Here is a 6,959-nt window from a genome sequence, read left to right as displayed (position 1 = left end):
CAAGCTTTTGGTGAAAACAGTTTAGGCCAGACACAAACTTACAACTGGTATAAGTGTTTTAAAAATGGCCGAACATTGACTGATGATGATGATCATTCGGGACAGCCGTCAACGAGCAAAACACCAGAAAATCTCGCGAAAGTTAGGGATCTGATTCTGCAAGATCGTAGACTGACCATCCAAGACCTCTGTAACACCTTGGGACCAAGTTATGGTACATGTCAACGAATTTTGTCAAAGGAACTGAACATGAGGAGGATTGTGGTGAAGTTTGTGCCACGACTGCTGCAAAATGAACAGAAGCAGCATCGCTTGGAAGTCTGCAAGGAACTTCAGCAACAGCTTCAAGAGGATCCAAACTTTTTTTCAAAGGTTATCACTGGTGACGAAAGTTGGGTTTATGGCTACGACCCTGAAAGCAAGCAGCAATCGTCGCAATGGAAGAGCCCTTCTTCACCTCCATGTTGATCTGTTTTTTTGATATTGACGGGATTGTTCATAAGGAGTTCGTCCCTCCTGGTCAGACAGTCAATAAAGAGTTCTATCGCAATGTTCTAAGGCGTTTGAGGGAGGACATGAGGAGAAAACGTCCAGAGAAGTGGAGCACGAATGACTGGGTACTCCACCATGACAACGCATGACTGCATACGGCTTACATTGTGCAGGAATTTTTGGCTAAAACAAGATGGCAGTTGTTCCCCACCCACCATACTCGCCAGACTTAGCTCCATGTGACTTCTTTCTCTTCCCCAAGATGAAAATCAAGTTGAAGGGGCGAAGATTTGATACAGTTGAGGACATTCAAGCGGAAACGCAGGCAGTACTAAACACCCTAACAAAGAAAGACTTCCAGGGTGGATTTGAAAAGTGGCAGAAACGCTGGGATCAGTGTATGCACTCCCAAGGGAACTACTTTGAAGGTGATGGTGCAGAATAAAATCTAGGTAAGATGTCATAGATTTTATTAATATATTTCGGGAACTTTTCGATTGCACCACGTATTAGTCATGTTCTGCACAAAGTCTGCATAGAAAAGGAACACTAATGGATAACATAGTATCTACAAAATTATACACAGTCTTGGCAGTTATACTGTCATATGTTTTTGTCTCTGTGGCCAATAATAAAGGGTTTTGATTTGATGATTTGATTTATTTCCACCTCTTATAGTCTCTCTTAATCACAATCACAACAGCTCACAATAAATGACTGCCTAAGACTCGCTTCATTCTCTTTCTTATTCCCCTGAATGACTGCTCACTTGGAATCCTGTGATATATAGCCTTGGGGTGCACCCCACGGAAAACACTGTCTCTCAGCAATTTGTAGGAATGTTTACTGCTCCGTTGCCTTGAAATGGGCGTCCTATTTTGTGGTATGCTTCTGCGGGAACGTGTTTACCAAGCCATTGCCTGGCTGTGTGTATGTGGGAACCACATAGGAAATGCCTGTTCTGTTGTCAAGAAAGCATGTCTACAGGCATGTCACCATTCCGTTTCTAAGGTCTCTGCTTGTGATGTCTCACCTTCCTGCAGGTTACTTGGTATTTTTGTTTTTTCCTCAGTGTTCCTTCTTGAACCGCTTCCACTTTCGCTCCTTAAGGCTGCTTCCTGCTAAGGTGCCATTAAATCCAAGTGTATGACCATCATCCTCCATTTTTCTTTTCAAATGGTGGGGGCAAAACTATCCCAAATGTCTGGTTCTCGCACATTTCTGGCTCATCTTATGCCAAAGCCATAGTAGTCTCTTCTATTTTGGAAGTGGCCGACCTCTTCAAAATGTCTAATTCCTGATTAAAATTCCTTATTCTTCCTATCAGAAGATTCGCTGCTTGCTTCACAAACTCCAGTCGTACAGTCTCCTTGAGGGTGATGTTGAATTCCTTCTTGCTTCATAGCTCCCTACAGAGGGGTCATCTTTCTGGCAGCCGTCAACTTATTCCAGGATCCACAATTTCTCTGGGTCCTTTCCTCCAGCTGACAGTGGCATTCTGCATCTAGATTGAAGCCCCTGTGCCATTCCTTTAGTGCTCCAGAAAATTTCACTGCTACTACTTTGTTAGGGACCTCATGATGCTCCACTTCAGACTGTATTTTCTCTGGCTTTGCCTCCACATCTGTAGTGTCTGTCTTTCAGAGGCATGCAATCATTCTTTCATGATGGGTGTCTAACTTGGCCATCATCTTTTGGTTAGCTTCTGTCCTGGCATGGTGGGCATCCATATTGGTCATCATCTGTTCCTGGTTAGTGATCGTCTTGGCTTGGTTGGTTTTTAGGGTGAGGGCATGCCAAGGAGACTGGCAACCACAGCGCAACCACAATTTCCAAGAACTGTTATCAGCCTGAGTTGAACACGTTACTGAACGGAGCAGCGAAAATTGAGGAAATGGCAATGCCGTTGCTTTCAGTTTCCAGTTTTCTTGGTGTGCCCTCGTCCATATGTTCTCTATCTTGTCTTCCATCTTTTCTTGGCCAATTTCCATTTTGGCTTGAAAAGAATCCATCTTTCCCTACATCAGTTCCATAATTTTCTCTATTTTCTTAGAATGGCATTGTAACTACAAAATTCGATCTTCAGTTCAGTGCAGTTTCGAATCTGACCACTTCTGACAGCAGTTGTCAGATGTTTATGGCTCTGAGACTGATAGTAACAGATTTTGCATTTGATGATTGGATTTATTGTCACCGCCTTTTACAATCTCTCTTAATCACAATCAGTTAAACAGCTTACAATAAATGACTGCCTAAGACTTGCTCCATTCTCGTTCTCATTCTCCTGACTGACTGCTCACTTTTAATTATGCATTATTTAGCCTCAAGGTCGATCCAACAGAAAACACCTCTCAACAATTTGTAGGTTGTTTACAGTTCTGTTGCATAGAAATGAATGTCCTGTTGTTTCCTGGTACACTTCTGCAGAAACATGTTTACCGAGCTGTTGCTTAGCAATGATATATGCTAACCACATGGAAAACACTGTCTGCTGTCAAGAATGCATGTTTATGGGTCCATTACCTAGCAATGGATCTACGTGTCACAATGCATAAGCAAAGAACTCAGTAGACTCAACTAAGTAGGGCTTAAATAATAATAATATTTATTATTATTTATTATTATTTTGGAACCATGTTCCTTTCTTTCATCAGTCTGCTAAGGCTGGATGTGAAATGGAAGTTGTGTTCTCATGCTATAAAGAAATTTTACAAGCAAAAAATGCTAGCTGGAACCAAACAAGTTTATGAAATGCAAACCTTTCAGGTAGGACCTACCAGGTTTCAGTGCATGTCTACACAGATTGTAAAGTTATTGTTCTGTATATACTTCGGAAGGTAATAACATTTGCAAACTGAATGTACTGATACGTAGGTGAGTCAAATGAAAACCTTAAATGTTTTTTGGGTATTATTTATTGTGCACAAGTGGTACAAAGCCGTACCACTTTTCAACATAATCTCCCCCACGCTCAATGCAAGTCCTGCAGCGCTTACAAAGTGCATGAATTCCTTAAGGAAAAAATTCTTCTGGTAGTCTGCGCAACCACTCATGCACTGCGTGGCATACCTCTTCATCAGAATGGAACGTCTTTCCTCCCATTGCTTCTTTGAGTGGTCCAAACATATGGAAATCACTTGGGGCAAGGTCTGGTGAGTATACCAGATGAGGAAGACGCTCAAAATGCAGGTCATTGATTGTTGCAGCTGTTGCACGGGCAGTATGGGGCCTTTCATTGTCATGTTGCAAAAGGATACCTGTTGACAGAAATCCACGTCGCTTTGATTTGATTGCAGCCAAAGATAATTTTTTAGGAGATCTGAGTATGATGCACTGGTGACAGTGGTCCCTCTAGGTGTGTAGTGCTCCAAGATGACGCCTTTTTCGTCCCAAAAGAGAGTCAGCATAACATTCCCTGCTGATTGTTGTGTTTGAAACTTCTTCGGTTTTGGAAATAGGAATGGCGACATTCTTTGCTCGCTCTCTTCGTTTCCGGTTGGTGGAAGTGAACCTAGGTTTAGTCCCCAGTAACGATTCTTACAAGGAAGCCATCACCTTGTCGTTCAAAGCGCCGCAGAAGTACTTAACAAGCATCAATACATCGGTCTTTCAATTCAGGAGTCAGCTGCCATGGCACCCATCTTGCAGACACTTTGTGAAACTGGAGCACATCGTGCACAATGTGGTATGCTGAACGATGACTAATGTTTAAACTTGATGCAATTTCATTCCGTGTCACTCGGCGGTTTTCCCTCACTATGGCTTCAACTGCTGCAGTGTTCTCTGGAGTCACAACTAGATGTGCCTGACCCGGACGAGGAGCATCTTCCACTGAAGTCACACCATTTGCAAACTTCCTACTCCATTCGTACACTTGCTGCTGTGACAGACATGCATCACCATACTGAAACTTCATTCTTCGATAAATTTCAATAGGTTTCACAGCTTCACTACACAAAAACCGAATAACAATACTCTGCTCTTCCCTGGTGCAAGTCTCAAATGGGACGGCCATCTTATACTGGTGCTGTGACGGTGTTCATACATCTGCACTATGCTGCAACCTACAGGCCATTCTGCATGCTGTTTGTAGCACGCTTACCAACTTACAGGATAATGGCGTGGAATTTGGGATTTTTATTATATAAGGTTTTAATTTGACTCACCCTCATATATAAAATTTATGTATGTAAAATATTGTAACGTGTTTTGCTACTGAAGACGCCGTTCAGATTGTTAATTGCTTTATTTAACAACCTGCAAGTCGTAGCTACAATTAATTATGACGCGGGTTTACACAATTTACAAACCCTACACACTAATCAATTCATTCTGTCCTCAGTAGTCTTCACGTACTTATAACGTGGGAGCTATACCAGTGTCACTGTATTACAAACTCCCATAACTTCTCACACTATCGGTATCCTTCACGTTCACGATTCGCTCGCTACAACTGAACTCTGCGACTGTTCCAATTCAGCTGACTCCTTAGGCAGTGCAGTTCTCTTATAAACCCTCAGCCAGACAACAGAAAGCGCCTTGCTCCCCTGTTGCCATGTCGACTGTTTACAGGTGTTGCTGGGCAGCAGTGTCTTAGAGTTGTTTCCTGCTGTTCAGAAACTGTGGCAATAGTTGCCTGACACAGGCGCTCCACTGCCACCTCACCGCGGGGGAGGGGATGGAGTGTTGACTGGCCTGTTACCGTAGTAGCGATAGCGCTCCGATGCCGCCACGTCACCACTGGCGGGGGAGGGGATGTCCTCCATAGTGCAGTGTGTCAAAATATTGTTGTTTTAATACAGTATAATCATTAGTTTGGAGTGGATACAGTTGTTTTTGGTTTGTTGTGTTATAATTCCTTTTTTAAAACATTTCATGGACTACATGCTACCTTCTCCTTTTACAGACCCATGTGGTAACCTTGACTGTAGTAGTCAAAACCCTTGTTTACATTATGTTGCATAATGTTGCATGACATCCTAGGAGATGACTCGCATGGATTTGTTCATGGTATGAGGGTGGCCATGCCGGTCACGGTAGCCAAGCAGTCTAAGGCATGCACTCTCTTCGCTTGCTGAGAAGCAGGGATCATGGGTTCGAGTCCCACTCAGGGCATGGATGTTTGTGTGCGTTTCTCTGTGTTTGTCTACAGGTAGAGGCCTTGCGACGAGTTGATCACTTGCCCAAGGAGTCTTAACGAATGTGTAAGATCTAGTAAACCGAAATGAAATGGAGAGTTTCATGGAGGTAGGTCTAGGCCCAAATTGGGGCTGTAGCGCCACAGAAAAAAAAAATCAGGGTGGCCTGCTGTGTGTGTCTATATATATATATACTAGCTGTACCCGACCACGCGTTGCTGTGGCTCAGTCTGGTTAAATGGAAAAGAAAAAAAAGAGAAAGCGCACGTTGTCCATGTGAGATGCAATCTGTGTCTAGATCTACACCGCACAATTCTAAAGATTGGCCCTGAGCTTTGTTGAAGGTGCTTGCAAACGCCAATTGAATTGGGAGTTACCATCTCTTAAATTGAAATGGCACATCCGTTGGAATCATAGGAATGCGAGGAATGAGGACATCTTCACCTTTGAAAGGTCCTGTGAAGATTGTTGCTTCTGCGACGTTGCTCAATAATTATTTTACTGCAAGCCGCGTGCCGTTGCAAAGCTTTGGCTGGTTGATATTTCGCAACGTGATAATTGGCACGCCGATTTTCAATTGCAGTACGTGCGATGGCATCCGTGGCAGATCGAGTGAATTAAAAAATTCTATTTTGAATTGTTTCATTTTTGGTCCGTTACACTATCAATCACAGAGTCAATAGAAAGTCCGTCCAGTGTAACAATTTGTAGGTTACTTCTTTATCACTTCTGCCTTACATGTTTCGGTTTAATATAACCATCATCAGAGGCACATAGTACAATCATGAAAACACTGTCGTTGTTGTCAGTACACAACACACAGCACAGTGGAAACATCTAACCACAAGCCATACAACATCAAGCTGACATCTCCCATCTTCGGGATGAATCAATAAGGAGGAGCATAACATTTTACATGAATGTTTTAAATTTTAAATATTTTAACATTGACGTTTTTAACTTGAGGGAAGTTTCGGATGGAATATGAGAATTGTTAGTGCATTCAACAATCCTAACAAGTGTTGTGCTTTTACACGTCGACATACTGTAGCAGCGTCTACGCAGCAAACATAACTGTGTACATCTTAAACGACGACAGTGTGTTCATGATTGTACTATGTGCCTCTGATGATGGTTATATTAAACCGAAACATATAAGGCAGAAGTGATAAAGAAGTGACCTACAAATTGTTACACTGGATGGACTTTCTATTGACTGTCAAAAATTCTGTTTGTAATTAACCGCTTCATCTGCTTCCACAACAGTGTCGACGAAGTTGTATGTGACTGCCTCGCATTGATTGTTAGACTGAATGATATTGTTAAGTT

The sequence above is a fragment of the Cryptotermes secundus genome, unplaced genomic scaffold, assembly GCF_002891405.2.
Source record: "Cryptotermes secundus unplaced genomic scaffold, Csec_1.0 scaffold3959, whole genome shotgun sequence".
Lineage (NCBI taxonomy): Eukaryota > Metazoa > Arthropoda > Insecta > Blattodea > Kalotermitidae > Cryptotermes > Cryptotermes secundus.
The sequence above is the reverse complement of the archived record's forward strand: the minus strand, read 5'-3'. Positions refer to the sequence as shown.